Here is a 20,697-nt window from a genome sequence, read left to right on the forward strand (position 1 = left end):
AAATTTTTAGCAAATCTCTTTTGTCCAAAAATCAGCTCCCAACTCATACCAACTCCTGCAATAAAACTAAAAGTTCTAAAGAAATATAGGTGTAAACATTTATCTTGGCCGCCAAGTACATTGCTATCAGTGTATCATTTTAGGTAGGTCCTGTGAAGAAGACTCAGTGACACGAGTTCATGCTATGAACTCACGTATGGCCATAGCTGACGTAAGATCTGTGGTAGAATCAGAATAATTTCACACCCATATTCCATGAAGCTTTATTAGCTACTGTGAGCCATCAAGGAACATCTGTTCAAATGCATACTCCTAGAGGAACTGAAGTACAAGTTAGAGACTTCTCATTAGCAACTTCTTTTTACAGGATTTTGCCCAAAGTATCACAAAATAGTTCTTAAAAAATAAATAGGATGAAATAATGAAGCTTTGTGTGCAGAATTACACTTCTGTCTCTCTCCTCCTCAAGGAAGCTACAATACATAAAAGAACAACTGTGCTCTTCATGCTCCAGCATTAACTTTACATTTAATTCAGGCACAGAACTTCACAAAAACACTTCCCGTAAGAATTTGTTTTCTTATCAAAAACAACTTAAAAATCATTTTAACTCCAATATTTTACTAACACAGGTCAACACAGACAAAAAATATTGAAGTATATAATGGGTTAACTCTGTTTATTTAACAGATAAGAGCAATTCCCTGCTTGGGCTGCGGATTTCCAATGGTAATTCAGAATATTCAGACATCTGTGAAATTATCTTGACCTGCTAAAACTCATACAAAATAAAACAGAAGAAGAGGTATACTTTTCTTAATATAATATTTGAACGGTTTTGACAAAATCTAACTATATATGATGGAAAACCTGTAACATAATATGGAAATATATAATATGTTGAAACATACAGACAACCTTTGAGAATAAAAACATAAGTTGCACCTGATTCTGGATGGGTGAAAAAAAAGGAACTTCCTTATCAAGACACTGCCGTAGTCAAGTTAGTGTAACAATATTCAGCACTCACTCCAAATCAGACTTAAGGCATCCAAACCACTGAACAAACATTGACTAATTAATCCTTACTATACATTTGACAAAGTGACTTTATTTTAAAAGAACACCAAAAAACACAGATATATCAAATAGACAACGTTGTGTTTTCCAGCACAGCCAAGGCAGGCTGCAGCACATCAGGATATCCTATCTAGTCAACCCTTCTATCCAGGGGAGAAAAGAAATGTTCGGTTGAACAAGCACTATTTTTGCTTACAATGAAGAACTGGGTTTACCTACAGTAATAATTTAGGAAGAAGTGGAAGAGTGTAGGAGGATGTGCTGTAGGCATGTGCATGCCCTCAGGAAGGGCAGGTGCAGGACTCCCCCCTCACCTTAGCAGCGCAAGCAGCAGCTGCTGGCTGAGTGCTGCTGCTCCTGCAGGAGCTGCAAAAGCTAAATACAGCCTTTGCAGCTGCCAGCTTCAGGAAAGCCTAATACAGCAAAAGACAGCATTATAATGGTGAAAATGTGATGTTAGCACTTAAATATGTGCATATATACTTGCATATAAATGCACACATGCCAGTACATATGTATCACGGCATGGAACTTAATTGGGAGCTGGGAATTGGTATACTTACTCTTTGAAAACTCCTGGAAAACAGCAAATATCAGACACAAAGATGTGCATATTTTAATTCCGAACCTCTGAGAGAATCTGTTAAGCTAAATGTCAGGTTTGTGATCACATAGCCACATATTCTTCCATCCAGAAGCTCTGGAACCTTTCTGCCTGCTTTGCAAAGATTGGATGAACGCAATTTCATTTGCTTAACACAGGGTATTTGAGTAAGCAAAGCAGATAGGTTTTTGTAAGGCAAAAGCAAACCTTGACTGCTTCCGGATGTATTGCTTAGTTTGCCAGAAAATTAACAACCCTCTAACAGCGCTGTATACTAAAATCTTGAGCTATACTTTTCACATCACTTGTCTTAATGCCCACAGAAACTACTTTTACTACCTAACTCATTATTTTATGCTGAGAAGCAGCTTTTGCAGTAAATAGAAACAACAGCTACATAATAACACAACATGGCCTTAGGACAGGTTGGGGGTTTTCTCATTGCTTTCTTGTAACCCTGTTTGGATCTTTTGAGGCCATTTGACATCAGTTTCATTACACCTATATGTTCTTTGGGCCAGGGTTACTTTTGTTTTTTAGTAATATTACAGTAGAATATATTTTGAAAAATTAAAATGTATAGAAATAGACATAGCTACCATGTGTGAACTTAAAACTAAGGTATCAGAAGACTGAGTCATTTACTTATTAAGGTAAGAATCCCCTCTGTGCTGAACAGAGTAGCATAAAATGCTTTTTTAAAAAAAGGCAATTTATAAATCTCATTTTATTTCTGCCATTGTAATTGTGCCACGTTTTTAATGGAAACACTAGTGATAAGAAAGAGAGAAAGAAATTGTGCAAAGACATTTTTGCTTGCTTTTTTTCAGTAGTGGCCATTCTTCTGAAATTAATACTGTAATGGTAACGGGCAACTGCTGGTAATGTTCAATCTCTTGAATTCATTGCAAAATGCTTGAAATAAGTATTGTTCCAATTTTTTTTTTTTAATTTCAGACAACACACAGTGTTTTTGTGGCTATTTGGCAGATTTAAAGCTGTCCAACACCACTATCGTACTTCCTGGTCCACATTTACTACCTTACACTTCTGGAATTAACCATAAACACCCCAGTGCTCCTGAACAGTCCCCTTCAAAATCCATCCTCCACGCTACAGAGCCTTCATGTGCAAACCAGTTGTTTCTCTGAAGGAGAAGGAATCTGTCCAATAGCAATGGCTGGCAAATCTAACTTCTCATCTGCAAGAGAAGACAATTGATGGCGACAAACACTTGCCCAACTGTGCACTTGCTCATGCACATTGATAACTGTCACCTGTTCTCAGAGCCTTTGCAGCAGCACAGGGAAGGAAAGACTAACACAGCTAAGCTGGCCCCCACAGTGAGATGCTTCACCAAGACCTCTCCTGTCCTTGTGATTCAGTTTCTGGTCATTATTCAAGGGAACAGAGTTTTAGCAGCGTCAGTATCCAAGGGGCTGTGCAGTGCTCCTCAGTAGGAAGAAGCCATGAATTGTGGCATTTCGTTTCAGAAAGCACATCCTGAGGAACAGCCCTCTGTACGCTGGGGGATGAGCTCAGTGATCAGACTAGCTCTTTCCTAATGCTATTACTCTAGGATATGCACAAAGAAAAATCCCCCTCAGAAGCATTCCCTTTCAATTGCCAGTGAAAGTACACATATATATGTATGTAAGTATAATTAGATGTGCTTGAAATCTGCACAAATTAGAAGGCAGAGAAATTGTCCCTTCCTATTTATTCCAAACCCCCAAACAGATGCTGTATGATTCTCCCACTTCCTTCAACAAAATAGGGCATTTGCAGAACACATCATGCATGTCAGTGTTTGCAGGGTCATTCTAATTGCTTATAGACAACTTGTTTTTAAACTATTTCAGGAAAAAAACATGTCAAAATTGTAAAACTATTACAGTACAGACCAACTATGCAATCTACCAAAAGGTCATTATGACAGAAAACTATGAAAGGTGAAAACTCAAAATGATTTGAAGAACCACTTTTTTAGTGATGGCCCTATAATAAAAACGTTCAAGGTTTTTATTGAAGCCTGAGATGAAGTTGCTTGATAATAATGATGCTGCCCAAGTGGGTACATCACCTCCTACTGTGTGACAGTTTCCACTGAGACAAAAGAAACAATAGAACAGCAGCACTACAATAACACCATCATATTATTGAGTAACTACATATACTAGACCACCTACTGTTGGGTAGTACTTTAGAATGGGGATTCTCTGCAACTTTTTACAGCATGGCCCACAATTCTACTACCTAAACTATTTTTGACTCTATTTAGTTTATTTAGTTCTCTGAGCTTTCCAAAATCTGCAAGGCATTTGTAATTTATTTCCAAGTGCTGGGTCGATGGGTCATGGTTTTAGTGCCAGAGGAAGTGATCGAGAAACACGTCTTATTTAAATAATGAACTGGTTCACCCTAAAGCCAAGAAAATGAAAAAGACAACCTTCTATCAAATTTGTCACTTTGGTGCTGGCATGCACAAACCTCTGGATTAACAGCTGTGTACATTTGCTTCTTTTTTTTTTTAAATTTTAGAAGAGTACAAGTCAATTGCCTGATCTTTAACTTGTTCCCTAAGATATAAAAATTTCTGGGGACAGCTCTTCTCTCTAGACGTAGCTGTAGGATGCATGTGATGTCTGGTCTGAGATAAAACTGCCCACCCATGTTCTGCAGTGTATGTTTTTATGCATCAGTATTTGTTGGGATGAGCTGTGGTGTCCAGCGTATGGTGCTGAATGTACTAATGATCATCCCAGGCATCCTAACACAAGTGACACTGAAGTGTTCTTAGACTTCTTCCTACAGGAAAGTAAGCTCTTAGCACTGATGGGCAAGGCTAAACCAGTGGTCCATAAGCCAAAATCCAGGAGGCTGGAGGACATTTCACTGGGTATACGCGTGTAAGATAGCAAGGAACTCACCTTTTGCTTTTATCTGATACATTTAAACAGGTATCAGACTAAGGCAGATGAGTTTGCCTTAAAACTGTTAGTTAAGGCACATATGCTGTATTAGATTTCCTTCACGAGAAGATGTGTATGTTATAAGTTAAGGTATAAATAAGGTATATGTAAGATAATAAAAACCTGAGATATATATATACACACACACACAAAGTTTGCAACTGGTATAGCCTAACATCAGATTACTATGTTCTAGATAAGAATTTATGGAAATGTTATTTTCATTAGAGTTTGATCACATAAACATGAGATATTAGGGTATGAAATGGCAATGTCCATCATACAGACCATGTGGCAGGTACACGCTTTCCTTTGAAGAAAAGCTTTGTTAAAACAAAGCAGAGAAGCATGGCTCATGTGTGCCTCAGTTATCAATTAGATACAACTGAAGGCAACTTCAAAAGAACAGAACAATTATATACAACACTTGCAAAGCATTTCAGCCACTGCAGAGTAAGTATCATGTCATAACCGCAAGTTACTTGGCTTATGTCACTTGTCATATTTGCATTAGAGTATCTAGAAATAGCACAAAGTCCTCCATAAATTTTGTCATTTGCAAACTAGGTTACCAATTCAGATATTCAGCGTGCATATTAACACGGGAAGTAATTTGCTGACAGGTGTTCCAAGCACTGCATGCTCATGTTCACACTTCAGCAAAACTTTCATGTTTCAGTTTAACTACTTCTATATACTCACGTGAGTTTTTATGCGTTTATTCCTTAAAGTCCTGGGATATTTATTTATTTAAAAATCTCACAACTAAGCAAAATGACTGCAGCAATTTTGTCTAGCTTCTTGGCTGACCACCAGATTAGTTCCAGCTCTGCAAAATTCAAAGTAGTAATGCTGTTAAACCATCTTGTTAAGCAGTCATTGGGTAACTTCTTGTCTAAAATTGTTGAGCCTGTATGGATAACAGCTTCAAATTCATAAATTTATCGCACAAACTTGTGTATCTTGTGAAATAATTGATTCACTTTTCATCCATTCCCTAGGCAGTCACTCAAATCATTACTGTTGACGCTGCTTAGCTGGCACATCTTTGTCCTTTTTTTTTTTTTCTTTAAGCTCATTCTTAAAATAACCTCAATTTGAGGTTATCTTTTCCCAGGCATGGCTTTCATTTAGGAACATAAATAGGTATTTCGCCATCTGCCAACTACAGAAAGGTTCCATTTATGCTAAATTCTCAACCTGTAGCACAATTTCTATGCTTTAAGGTACAGATCAGAAACCTCAGCTAAAATTGAGCTGGAAATTTTGAATATGCTGTGCGGCAGTCATTACAGATTGATTCACATCAAGCACAAGACCCCTCTTCCCCTTCCATTTCAGGTTTTCCGTATCTGATGAGGCAAGAAGTGCTCTGCCCTGGAGGTGTCTTCATCTGCTACAAGGAAATCAAGAAGTTTACGATCAATTAAATTCCTTGTGTAGTGTCCACATGAGTGTAAGCTGCATGACTCATGAACTAGTTTTTGGGCTACCCCAGGCTACTCAGGCAAAAATACGTCCATGCAGGCTTTTTAGCGGTAATCTAAGTTTGCCTTAAAAACTTAGCTGAACATATGCTACTGAACATAGAGGTGTAAGCTCTTTGTTAATACAAATGAAACAACTACATTAAGAAATAATGTAGTTTGTGAGTTATAATTAAAAAAATAGAAAAATAACAATAATAGAACAAAAATCAAATTTTAAACGGTAATTAACACTAAACAACTAATGATTTTTTTTGCTTTGTTTTTAAATAGAAAACATTAAATAAATTTTATTTTAAACATGAATTAATCTGCTGTATTAAAATGACAGTATTTGATAGCACCACCACAGATAACATGCTTTTCTTAAGTATCTATAAAAATACATTGGTACAATGTATAGTACCAATACATTCAAGCAAATGAACGCTCAATAAAACTCATTATTATATTATTTGTTTTAATCGGATTTCTGTAGGCCGTTCCCTATGTTTCTAATGGAACTCTCAAGTCCTTTTAATATAAGAGAACAATCTTGCATTAGTTACCAAATATTTACTCCACAAAAGACTTATTTAAGAAAGCTTAAAATGAGATGAAAAATAATCCCCTTTTTTATGAAAGAATTTTATCTTTCTGTCAGACAGAATTTACCACAGCATTTTGTGTGTACACGTATGTTTTATGTGGCTGTATATTAACCTTGTCTCAAAACACAAAGGTTTTCATTCTTCTCTACCTTAAAAGCAAGACAAAGATGGCAATAGCTAGGAAGGTGATCGCAGCTTTCCAGTAGGGCCTACATCTGCCAGGGATTGTCCCAATAACACATCCCCTAGAGAACCACCAACCTACAAAGAGCAATGGCAGGTCTCTCTTTCCTAGGTCCTGTACAAGCTGCAGTCCTGGCCCAAGGCTGAGCTATCTGAAAGGACATGAGAAACTACTAGTCACAATGTAAGAAATATATGAACATAAGTATGTGTTTATAAACATATAAATACTTCCTGAATATCAGAAAAAATGGGAAGTTAACAAATCTTACGGTGACTTCACTGGTGGTGAAAGCAGAGCTACATAATAGCCAAACTTCACAGTTGACTGAAGTATTGGTGACCTTCTGCGGAGCAGAATGTCTCAAAGCCTGCAGCACCCACGAAGCCACATCCATCGTACCACATGAGGCTGAGATCATCTATGTAGTTCCACCAGAAATTTCACATTTTGGTACAGATGTAGCTAAATGGGGATCAAAGTAACTAGGGATGCTTTGTTTGTGAGGGGTGAAGGTCGTAAAAGGGAGCAGCTGGGAGGTGAAAGAAGAAAATTTTTATTTCATCTTTTATACAAAAATGAGCTTCTAAATCAAGGGATTCCATTCAGTTAAAGAAAAAAAAAAAAAGACTTTTCCAATACTCCATGATTTACAAGCACACCAATGCCATTCACTGATTTTTCTGCTCATGTTCTTTCAATCAGTGTTTCCTGCATTTCAATGTTCAGAGATGTCAGCTGATGGAATTTCTAAGCGTTTCTTTCAGCAGAAAGTAAGCAGTAAACCAAGAGCATTATTAATTTTATCAGAAGTGGTCATCAGAGAATAATCTTCCCCAAAACACTTAATGGCAGAGAACACAGCAAGCATTGTCACTGAAAGAGATGTAAGACTTGAGAGATTGCAAAGCGGACAGAAATGTGGCATGTAGAACAGTAAAAAGGACTAGGAAACTTAAAGTGAAGTAGAATTGTAGCTGACTTGGTGTGCATCTATAGGAATAAGATTCAGCTCCAGACATCTAAATCCAGACATCTCCCATTGCTGTCAATGGAGGTCAATGCAATCAGGAGCCTGGGGAGCAATTCAATTCACCCTACCGTAGGCACCCAGAGGCTCATTAAATGAATCATCTCCAGACACTATTGACGGTATTGGCTAGATCTCTATTGATCATAATGGCAGCTTAGGATCCTAGTGTAAAGAATATGTATACCAAGGAAAAAACAGATTCAGCAAGTTTGTATCAGAACTGGGAGAAATCCATACTTATATGTATACCACTGTAGCATGTATTACAGGTTTTAGAAGAAGATAGATGAAGACTGGCCAGGGCCCCTTGCCAAGTCTAAAAACTGAATTCCTACTGCTTATCCAAGCTCTATCAGTACTCTGTAAACAACAGGGTTTTGTTTTTTTTTTTTTTTTTTAGTTTTACTTAAGCACAGTAAACACGTAAAGCATTTAGTCTCATATAGCTCATCATTTCTTATAACATATACTGTGGCCTGGGTGAGCACATACAACAAAAACTTTAACATTTAGAGAAGAAATGGTGAAGAAAACAGATTGTTTTTCATAGAACTGTCAGCACAGTCACGTTGTCATTCTGTGAAGAATCCTGAAAGGTGTCCAAATGGATTCCCTTTTGTACAGATCATAAGACAGACCAGAAGTAAAATGCAGGACTGGGACAGGAGGTTCAGACTGCTCTCTGACAGAGGGAATATTCATAGTAGCCTGTCAGAACATTTTAAAGCTGGGGATGAGAAGGCATTCCTCAGAGCAGACTGCACTATGCCAAAACGGCAGCCAAACAGACTTCAGAAGAGATTCAGAGGAGAGCCACTACTCTCAGCTCCAGCCGGCACCCAAGATACCTGGAATGTCTTCTGCTTCACAGAGAACAGTCCAACATGGATACTAAAAAAAAAATAGCATTTAACTCAAAATGTGTGGCAAGCTCCTTTGTTCTAATAATAATTTTTGTTCTAATAATAATTTAAGGAAGGAGAAAGAGCATACCAGAAAGCAAAGTTACCCAATCAGCCACACCACAAGCTGGAACTTTAAGAGGTTATGGCGACTCCCAGAGTGTGAGGATAACAAAAAACAACTCACAAATGAGAGAAACTCTGAGGAAAAGCTGTCTCAGCCACTCCAGTCAATCAAAATTGACAGAATAAGATATTATTGAACTACTTCATTAAATTATTACTGCATTTGCTTGCAAGCATCCTCACAGTACAGTAATGAAATCTTTTATATATCTACGCTCTTTATGTCTTATGTTTTAGGAATCCTTTATATATGTATACTCTGATCAGAAAGACATCGGAAGACAACTTCAGAACTGGCTGACAAAGACACACAAGAAGCAATGTAAAATTCAAGTGTGCACTCTTCGTCGATCATGAGATTGAGTGGTACGTTGCTGCTACCATCGAGTAAAAACAAGCCTGCCAGCAAAGCAGTCCTCATTCATTAGAAATCTATGAGTGACCCAATCAAGTGATACGCAAGAAAGTCCAGGAGATTTAATTTTACTGTAAGCCTCAGATCTGCCAAAGTGGCAGCAGCAAAGAGATCCAGTGACTTGGGATGGAGAATATCCCTTCAATCAATCCAAGTTAAACTTATCAAAACGTGCTACAACTGTGGGAAAAAAAAAAAAAAAAACAAAACAACACAACCCACACCTTCGCAGTTTTCGCAGTTACTGTTATACCTCTCAGACAAGGATGATAGCGTCAGAACAGAAGGACATCATATGCTCAAACACATAACGTCCCAAGGTATCAGCAAATCTCTAGTATAAGCACATATTACAAAAATGGGGGGAAAAAAAATCAAATAATTCTTAAAACTATGAGGAAGCTGACTAATGAATGTGTTTCCCTCAGATAGATATGTAAGCCTTATGTCTACCCTTGAAACACGTAGGCTTACCTTTTTTATACAGACATAAAAGACTGAGAAAAACAAGGTGTTCAGAGATCCGCTATTTGTCAGCCCTTTTGAACAGAGTAAAGCAGATATCGGAGCCCTCCAAACAGCATGGTTTGGCTCAAGAATGCAGGCATTTTCCCTGTAAAAAAAGATTCCCTCCTTTATTAGCAGGACAACAAAAGACAAAAATCACATTAAGATGATGATCAAAGGAGGCTGAAGTGTTCAAAACCGCCGATGTTAGTCCTTACTGTCATAAGCAGCACAACTGCTTACATATACAGACCTCTCTAACTTCTTTCTCATGTGCAGAGAGAGTATTGTAACCAAGAGTTGAACTCTAGACTTTGCATGACAACTTTCTGCATTCACTGACAGAAGAAAGCTTGTTTTAAACCACTCGAGACTGTTTTTCCATCTTTTTATTCTGTTAATTCATCATTCATTAAAAGATGACCTGACTACAGAGAAAAATGCAAACAGAAAAATAAAGAAACTCTACTGACAAACTGCTCTGAAGTGTTTCAGAAGCAATATACGTCCGATTTCTTAGTGTCTGCTGCAAGGTCCTACAAACAGAAGAATACAATTTCTGGGAAATAACTAAAGTACAGGAAAGACAGCCTAACTACTGTAATACAGCTAAAAAAACGCCTTTCTTTTTAAACAAAACTATTTCCTCGCTGTTATTGGCCCAGTTCTCATGCCTCAAGACTAACTCAAAAAAGATCCATCAGAAAAAAAAAAATGAAATTTAAATCCAAGGAATCTGGACTTTATAGAAAGACCACTAGCTTCTGCTCCCCTACGTACAGCAGGGTTAAAAAGTACATATATTTGAAGGAAACATTTTGTTTTCCTTGCTGTGTGAGTGGACTTCAGAATGGACACAATGAACAGGAAAAGCCAGAGCATAACACATTATGCAGAACTCAGCTTTTCAGCTAAATGGCGCTGTACATTACAATATAAAATCAGTGTCTTACTTTCAAGAAGTAGTAACCTCTCTCATCTTGAAATACTTAAGCCTGATCCTAGTAATTTAACTTTCTTAGACCGATATAGTAAATTTCTAAAACATAAATTGTGCACGGCACAAGTCACATAAAAAAAAACATCTTGTCTTTATTCATGAGATTCACTACGTTTCAGAAGACGTGAGGCACAATTCTTAAATCAATTCTGAAAGTAAAAATACTTTCTTATTTATATCTAAGCTTATGTGGTATATCAGCAGATTGCACATTTGATATGTACAACATGCTGCTTTTCTAGATGACTGAATAGGAAATACAGCCACGATTTGCTGGTTGAATGTAGACGTACGGCATATGACAGTTATGTGATGTTACAGCAATGACATGGACATTATCAAAAGAGACAGTACACAGGATTCTGCCTTTTGTTTTGGAAGTCAATATATACAATTGCAGCAAATCTGAACATCTAATAAAAGGATTTTAGAATAGTTTCAAACAATTATATCAAGATTAATAAAGTATTCTACCAAAACCAGTATTTTTCAGTTCAAAACAACACAGGAACACAACTGGAAAAGATCTGGCATGTCATTCAGTTTCTCCTGGACATTAATAAGAAGATACAGGTGAATATATTTGTATCTCAAAAGACATGAACGTCTGTCTCAGAAACTGGGGTAAACACCCAGAAAGGTTCGATACATTATGGGAACACGCAGCAGGTATTTTTCAGCAGATTGCTCTAAAGATAAAGCCGTATTATTAGGAAGGTATTCAAGACAGCCTGCCAGAGAACTTAGTGATACTCAGATATTTTACAATCGCTGAACTTATGGCAACCAGACAGACAAATCTATCATTTTCCCTGAAATGTCACTGACATACTAACTTGCTGCTGCTGTAATGGCTAATCAGATGGAATCCTCTTCTAACAAGTACACAGTCTTTCTACAACAATAAAGCACAGATCTGACAAGCGGTTCGAGGCTACAAAATCTTAGAAAATTAAAAGTCTGGTTTTAACATCCATTTCTATTCTTGCAATTCAGAAGAGATAATACAGTAGGGAAAGAAATGCCCTGAAACGTTTATTCCCTGGAAACATGTCAAAAAGACTGGATTCTGTTCTAAATTAGTTTTAGTACAGGAAAGATCATTTGTTGCTTTCATTCTTGTCAGTGCAAGAACTGTTATCACTAACCTGCTCAGATACTAGATTAGTAAATACAGATTTCGGTGCCTAATAGGTAATAAAGAAAACCAAACCTATCCCTCTTTACAGCAGAGAGACCAATTAAAAAAAAAAAACACTATGCCAGTACCACAATTAATATCCTGAAATTATTCTTCTCTGCCCCTAGGACATGCCACAGGCTGAAAGACAATCTGAAGTTTTCCCTTATAATACAAGTTAAATGATGAAAAATGAAAATCAAAGGTAAGGTAGATATATTTTTAGCAGGTTTTTTTTTTTTAAAGTACTTTAAATTGAGCAATCACAGGAAAATGCCACCATAACTTTGGCGTCACTACAAAAATTGGAAAAATTTAGTTTTAAAAGAATTTAATTAAGATATCTGGTAGCAACTCCAAAAAGGATTTTATGTTTTCTAGTATATCCTCATCAGTCATGGTCTTTTTGAATACCACTCGTGAAACAAAAATATGCTGAAAAATAATGTATTTTTATACTAGCTCCACTTCACTTGAGAGTATTGCTTTAAAATTTTTAATCTATTACACAAATTTATTTATTTCTAAGTTGTTTTTTTAAACAAAGTCTCTGTAAAAAAATATTGCCATAAAAAAGACATGTTAAGTATAAAATGACAAATAACGAAACAGATTCTTGTCAATATTCAGTTAGCTTAGACAACCTTAGGGTACACCAATATGCTGATTAGTAATTTAAGGCCTGAGTAAAGCAAGTTTCAGAGGAAAACACACAGAAGCATGATTGAGTTTAATATGCTTCTACGTTTGCTACAGGGCATAATTAAAACTACATCTCTCTCTCAAATCTACATAATTATGTCCCACAGACACTTTCCCTTTAGTATCCATAACTTTAGTGTTAAACCAGGAAAGGCCTTAGGTTTAAAAGGTCACACAATACTGTTTAAAAGTAAAATACACCCTTACAAGTAAAAGGGTTCAAAACAACCAAAAAAGTCAGGTTTTTGTTCGGATTTGTTCCTTTTAGTGCTCACAAGTCCAAACACACGGTAGGCAAAACAAAAGTTTAATGCACCTTGAAAAAAACCAATACCAAGTGAGGCTGCAGGTTATTCCCCCATCAAAGGTACGGGGACTTGAAACAACAGCTACCACTGGGAAAAAGGAAATTGAACGTGGCTTATTTTGGAAACATCAGTAACTCCTTTAACTGATACTAAAATGAGCCATTAATTCACCAGGGGGACTGTCCCATTACCAGTGTATATTCCTACAGCAAATTTAATAACATCAACGCTAACTAGTTCAATTTAATAGTACAACATCATGCACCACGTACCATGTATTACTATTCTTACTGGAATCTTAAAAACTTCTGAACATAATTGAATCATGTACCGTTCATATATACAGATATATGTATATAAAAGTCTCTCTCTATATATATATATATATGTACTTGTATATATATATATATGTGTATATATATTGTTAGTTGTAGGTTAACAGTACCATTTCGGTGATGAGTACATACGTTATATACAGGCAGAAATGGTGAAAGATTGATTACTTTCATCTTGCTTTGCTGAAATAAGCGGTAGGACTTTCCTACCATGTATCACAAAAGCTATACAGGGCTTAGACACCTAATTTTATATTCATGTCTCATTTCTCATCAACTGACTTCTTATATGTCAACCGGAGCTATGATGTACTTCGTTTAGTTGCTCAATTTGAAAAAAAAAAAAAAACAAGTAAGAGACAGAGAGAGACAGCCACAGAACCCATCTGTATTACTAGTTTCATAAAAAGGTCAGAGCAGCAATACCTACAAGCTTGCATACATTTGTGTGAGGACTGCGAACAATGTAGATGTTACTGCTAAATTCCTTTACAGCAAAGTCAGGTTTTCTTATATGTCAGAAAAATAGAAACTGTTATCAATGGCTTTGCATTATCTGAATTACTAATCGTGCATTCAGTAAGCAGATAGTAATGTCCATAAATACGACGAGGCATATTATTTTAAGAACAGCAATTCTATACTTGTAAACTCCTAAAGTTTTATTAAAAATTGCCATCCAAAGCAAACAACCTTAAACTATTTTGATTTGATCTCACAATGCTTAATTAAATGGGAAGCAAAGTGCTACCTCTGGCCCTAACTAGACGAGCCGGTATTCTGGAGTCTTTGCAGAACGACGCTGTCCACAACACTGAAGAGAAATAAATAACAAAGACAACACTGACAGTGACTTCCTTCCAGCCAAAGGCCAGTGATTTATGTTTATAGCCACTGCTAATACGCTTTACAACATTTGATACCGTCAGTAAGGAGTCTTTTCCTTCCTATGACTTAGGAGAATTTGCAAGAAGTCATTCACATTTGACCATGCTTCTTAGAAATAATCAAATGCAAGCACCACGAGCATGCTTCCTTGGTCCTCTTACTTCCAGAACCCACAACAGATCTCTTTCTGACTACTTTCTTCAATAGGCATACAAAACAAACTGAAGAAATCAAACCATGTAGACCAGTCTGTCAGAAATACACAAACAGTACTCATCTGAGTGTTTCAAAATGCTGAACTGCTCCAAAAGAGAGAACGGACCAGAACGCTAGAAAGTATAAATGAGGGCTCACAGGACAGGAAGGGCAAAAATCCCCACTGATAAAACACAACTTTAGGTAAAAATAATATGTAATTGCAGGAATCCTGCACAGATTTAACATATTGTGATACACATATTGCCAAAAATAACCGCATTGTAATGGCAAGTGAAACACTTCCATTCAGCTGAAGAAGGATATTATGATTCTTTGGACTAAACTTCATGGCCAAACAACAGAGGTTCTCCAAGAAATTCCTAGTTTGACTTGAGGATTTTCAATTGTTTGTGTGAAACTGCTCACTGCTTCTTATTAGAAAGTAACCAGAGACAAAGGAAAGAAAACAAAATCCTCTTCCAGCTACAGCCAACAGGGACGTTGTACTAATTCGCCTTGATTCAGATGCAACAACAGCAATCCCTGCATTTGTGGTTTCAAGTCATGCTTTTCATTCTCCTGTCTAGCTGTATAAATTCTGAGTATAAGACAAACTCACAGACAATACCTCTCCTGTTTATTGTTTATTATAAAACAAACTCCAGACTCTCTTCTTCAGCTGAGATCACACCAGCTAATCGATCTCAGCAGCTGCATCTCTCTTTTCACACGGGTATCACCTTCAACACTAGCACGGTCCCATTTGAACGATGCACCTGTTAACCTCCAGGCTTCAATTAATATGCAGAAAAGATTAAGTAAGCTATATGAACGGAGATCTTGATTGATTCACTGCCATGAAGCTGTTTTCCAGAAAACAACAGCACTTGAGAATTCAGACTATGGACATCTCTCTCTTGGTGTTCAGTACATCAGAAGCTGAACAGCCTTTGCAGCATTAAGCAGGAATCTTGGTCTGTTCACTCCAGTTTTGCAAAAGTTCTCTGATCTCATGGATCTGGCTGTTCAGAAGAATGCCACAAAAAGATATACTAAAGAAAGAAAAAAAAAGACAAACACACAAAAGAATTCAGGAATAGAGAAACCTGAAGGTCCTTTTCTTTATCCTTTGAGGTTGAAATTTAAAATTGGATGTTTATTTATTTATTAAATTTCAAGCCTAAATGCACAAGATGCAATTGGAGCACCTGCTTTCTCAAAACCCCCATAACGGTTGTATGCTACCGTGGGATGTTTCATTTTCTTTTTTCTTTAAACTTGATTTGAAAGAAAAGACAATGCAATAGTCAAAGACAATTCAATAGTAAATTTGGGAATCAAAATGAGACATTTAACTGAAAACACATTTTCATGTTTCTTCTAGCAATTAAATCATTTAGCCTGCTACTAAAGCAGCTTCAAAAGCTAACTTTGTAGAAAAGAAAAAGCATCTGAAAGCATATAGGAGTATTTTGACTTTCTTTATGCTCAGCTATACCAAGTAAGCATAGCCGTTCATATAATAGTGTTATGACTACAATGTCATTTTTGCCAATACAGAATAAAAATGATTCACCCAAAACCTTTAAAACTCGTATGCTCTATCTCACTACAGCTAGAATATTAAATGATAATTTCTAAATAATGAGAGGAATACAGATAGTATGTGATTATACTGAAGATCATTCTTGCAGTCACTAGTAGAAGTTTGTGGGAGTTTAACCCAAAAATATAGTTTAATCAAGAGCTTGACTATTCACTCTTCCAACAGACAATGAAAGCAAGAGCATCATGCTTAGCTATATCATCAGTACTTTGTTACCACAATATACTCTTCCATTTTCCACAGATTTCACAGGGATAAGATTTTACAGGTAATATATGCAACAGATATTACATTTCTGGTATCCAAGAAGACAGTAAACATTTCCTTCAAGTTCTATAGTAGCCTTTACTCACCTCCGGGGAATTCAAGCTTAGCCATCTATTTGCACCGGTACTACTGATGTACAAGGAAAAGGCAAAGATCAAATTTTAATCTTTATACAGGAATTTCAATTTGATTTATATTTTTCTCTTAGATGCCCAATATTGTGGCTTGCTGTTGAACATGTCACTGGGCTTTGGCAGATTTGTAAAGTTTAAATAACTCAAGAATAAAAGCAAATGGCATCCAATTAGAGAACTATAATTGAACACGACAGAATAGAGATCCTTTTCAGATTTGTGAATCAAAACATGTTCCCAAATTAGTAGGCACCATTACCCAGTATAAAAGGGACAAGTAAAAAAAAGAAAAAGGAATCGAGCTGCAAATCAACCCTCAAATCTCAAACAAATGAGAAAGTAAAATACCAAAATCAAATGCAATCAACTTACTGATAAAGAATATATTCCAGGGGATTTAAGGAGGCAGAGGTTGTTTTAAAGAACCACCACGTCATTCCGTGCATTACAAATTCCACTGTGAAGAGTTGTGCACGCTTAAAAAGCACTGCTCAGCACAGTAACAGATGTCTATTTCTATTTTCATGCAAAAATATGGTTTGTTTTTATTATATAAATGTATAGACCTACAAAGCACCATAGCATATGCACGTTAGATCTCCAGGTCTTATTTGCTTATTCCTTATGATCTTGTCTCCCTCTAGTGGCTGGCAATCGCAAAAATTTACTTCTGCCTTTCATCAGACGCGTGTGCAGAATCGCAGGTTACTTCAGCCTGGAAGGGATCTCGGAAGATCTCTAGTCTGCTCAAAGCAGGGCTAGCCAAGGGATCAGACCAGGCTGCTAAAAGCTTTATCCAGTTGGGTCTTCAAAGCTTCCAAGCATAGGGACTGCATAATGTCTCTGGGCAACTTGCTCCAGTGCTCCTTTGTCCTCATGCTGAGTTTTTCACTATAACCAGTCTGAATAACCTGCTTGAACTTAGGCCTGCTGTCTCCAGCCCTCCCACCATGCACCGCTGTGCAGAGCCTAGCTCTGCTTTCTTACTAACCTGCTGCAGGTCCTGCTAGGTTCCCTCTCTTCTCCAAGCTGAACAAGCCAAGCCTCACAGGGCAGGTGCTCAAGTGGTTCTCTGCTCAACGTGCTTCTGTACATCAACCGCTTGGCTTTGGGAAGAGGGCAGGAGATGGGCACACCTGGAGCGCTGCTTCTGAGGTGTCATTTAACAAGTGCTGAGCAGATGGGGATAAACCCTGCCCTCCGTCTATCATCTGTGGCCCCTGGTAACACAGCCCCAGAAGTTGCCACAAAAGGCACTTCACAGATCTGTTCAGTGGACACCAGCGTGCTACCACAAACAGTCTTCATTTTGACAGTAACCTTTCAAAATAGGAGTATATGAAAGGTATGTAACAGGCTCTTTAAAGAGGCAAGAGGAGCGAATTCAAAGAGGAGCAGAGATCATAATCCACCCTGAGGAACCCCCCCATGGCATTTCTGGTTGGCTCTGGTAGTAACATTCCCCACCAGCTGCCTGCAGTCAAGGTAAAGCCCTCATTCTGGAATCCAGATCCAAGGACCTCCTAGGATCACCTGGAAAAAAAATGGAAGAGCCAGGAAAATCAAATCACTGGAACCAAATGGCATAGCCATTCAGTCAGAAGTAACACAGCTACCACCATTTGACAGCTGATCCTAACATCTGAACAATAATAATTTACCATTTAGGCACTCTTAGCCTAGCAATTTTCAGAATAATTTTAATTACAGTGTCTAAAACAAAAGCATATTTTGTTTTGTGCTCTGCATTTGTCTCTGTTGTGAACATGCTACGACTCGATCAATTTCCCCCACACAGAGGATCACTACCTGTTTGAGCTCATTCCTTGGAGTTTCTACTTCATCTACTTCATCTACATCTACTTCAAAGTTTCACACTTCATTTACAATGTACTTTACAGTTTTCCTCTCAAATGAAAAAAAATGTTTCCCGCAAACTTTTCTAAAGTGTTTCTTTTTATTATTGTTATTTATTTATTTATTTAATCATGGAAAGCTAGGGGATGTCCATACCAGCGATTCAGAGCACCAGAGGGGTTGGGTTCTTTTTGGTGCAAATTTTCCTTGCACCTATGCTTAGTCTGTAGTACGCACTCCAATGCACTGCTGATGTGTTCACGATGATTCCCTTCCTGCTGAAGACTGAAGTTGTGCACAAAGGAAATTCAGGATTGAAAAACAGTGTAAATGTTACTGCCTTTCCAAGATTCATGTGAACACACAATTTTGAAATCATAACCATTTGCAGTGAATCAAACATTCCCCTTTTGCAATACCCCTCCCAGTAATGAATAAATGACTTTAATCTCTAGCAAGATACCATTCATATATCTTCAAAATGCTCCAGTAGGACAAAACAGTGTAATTACCTCTATTCAACAGGAAAGGAAATATACCATGATTCAGAAGATAAAAACGTCAAAAGAAGAGAGTACTGATTAGAATGGCATTCATCTTCATTTTTTTCAGGACATTAAACATAATATAACATTTTACTATGAAAATCACAGACCACTGACTTCAGTTACTTCAGTTATGGGTGTGAAAAGTCAGCTTTTTCTTTCCACCCCAGTCTAAAGTTGGTACCTAGAACATGAGCAGAATTATGAAATAGCAGCCTGCTTATAAAAAATGCAGTAACTATAACCCCTTGCTTCACTCATAATACGCTTTCACACTTCCATAGATAAACACAGGGTCATAAAACTTGACTGAAAACAGGACACAAGATGCATGCATGTCTTCATACATGTGCAGGCATCTAGTGTCAAAGCACAAGCAGGTGGAATCAGACATTCCACAGTTCACACAGTATTTTTTTTTTTTTTAAAGTCAGAATAAATGTAGGTATTTCCACTGTTTTTGCTTCTAATGGCTTGTTTTTAATCAATTTCCTTTAAACACAGGAAATCACAAATGAGAAGTCTGCATTTTCCTGAATTCAACAAAGAATTAATTAGCATTTAACTGCAAAATTAAAGTTGTTACCTATCTTGAAATCTTTTCTTGAATCCTTTGTAAATGATTGCATCCTGGATTTCTTCTGTTTTAATAAAACACATATTTCCTCTTAAGTCATGTCCAAATAATGGAGCTAGATTTACAGAGATTTAAGTCCTTATTAAAATCCTGTTTTCATATCCCCTCCCATTTCCAAAAAGGATCTTCAGACCAGTGGACATATCTTCCAGGACTTGAAATAAAAGATGCAAATCATAATTCATTATAGCCTGGACTCCTTTTTTGCCCCCATACATTTTTTAAAGAGCCAAGTTCCAAGAACTTAAGCTAACAAAAAAATAATCTGCCAAACACTCCGACGTATGTCAGAGTATTCTGGAAAGCTAAGATCTCACATCAAATGCAAAGTAACATAGTCCAAACAAAACTGGCATAAGGTGTGAAACATCTGGTCTAAAATCACACACAAATCCTGAATGCCACGTGCCACAGGCCAAGCATACAGGTGAGTCAGGACACCTGCTTGGTTTTACCTGTGTAAACTCTAGACTGTGTAAAACAAGGAGCAGATCACAAATCTCCAAAAATTACCATCATTTTTTCATGCTCTCAAAGCACATGTATGTCACACTTTCCTCCCCCATGATAACCTCAAAACTACTGGCAAGGGTTAGGCCACTAATTTGTCAACAACACAGCCTATGGCACTGAACGGTGTTTTCTCACTATTTAAGCATACCTTTCTTTCACCCACAGTTTCTTTTTAGACTATAAATTAATAATGCAATCTTACCTCTCACACAACTGTCCAACTAATTTTATTTTTATTAACCAATAAAGAAGGCTAACCTCTCCTTTCAGACAGTACTGTTTGTGGTCACTTACCTGCATGGTGAAGTGAATCAATTTAGTCACATAGTACTTGTATTTCATGCACAACATTGGTTTCCTAGTGATTAAGTGGTAAAACAAGATTTTCTAGTTCTCATCTAAAAAAGCCTCTGGCTTTGTGACTAGCTTGTTTTTCCCATGCTTCAGGAGAACGACCAAAAAAATTAATGAAATCATAACAAAAAAGGAAGAACAATTTTAAAAGACAATACTGTACCTTTTGTAAAATTATCTTCTTTAATAAGCACCTATCAAGGTATCTAGCAGACATACACATTAACTACATCCACACATTCATATGCCTAGGTATTTTTCATTTGTTGAATT

At 37.0% G+C, this 20,697-nt stretch overlaps 1 protein-coding gene and 1 long non-coding RNA gene across 4 annotated transcripts in view; both read right to left on the reverse strand.

Annotated features, from left to right (window-relative positions):
- Positions 1-20,697, reverse strand: part of PRIM2 (DNA primase subunit 2) — a 113,203-nt gene that overhangs the window by 24,566 nt on the left and 67,940 nt on the right. The window lies entirely within an intron of this gene.
- On the reverse strand, positions 1,779-20,693 carry LOC308191927. The gene is made up of 2 exons (XR_013948396.1): positions 18,532-20,693; positions 1,779-18,051 (listed from the first exon to the last, which is right to left on the reverse strand). It is a non-coding gene; the product is annotated as an uncharacterized lncRNA (long non-coding RNA).

Source organism: Anser brachyrhynchus (assembly GCF_964034855.1).
Source record: "Anser brachyrhynchus genome assembly, chromosome: 3".
NCBI lineage: Eukaryota > Metazoa > Chordata > Aves > Anseriformes > Anatidae > Anser > Anser brachyrhynchus.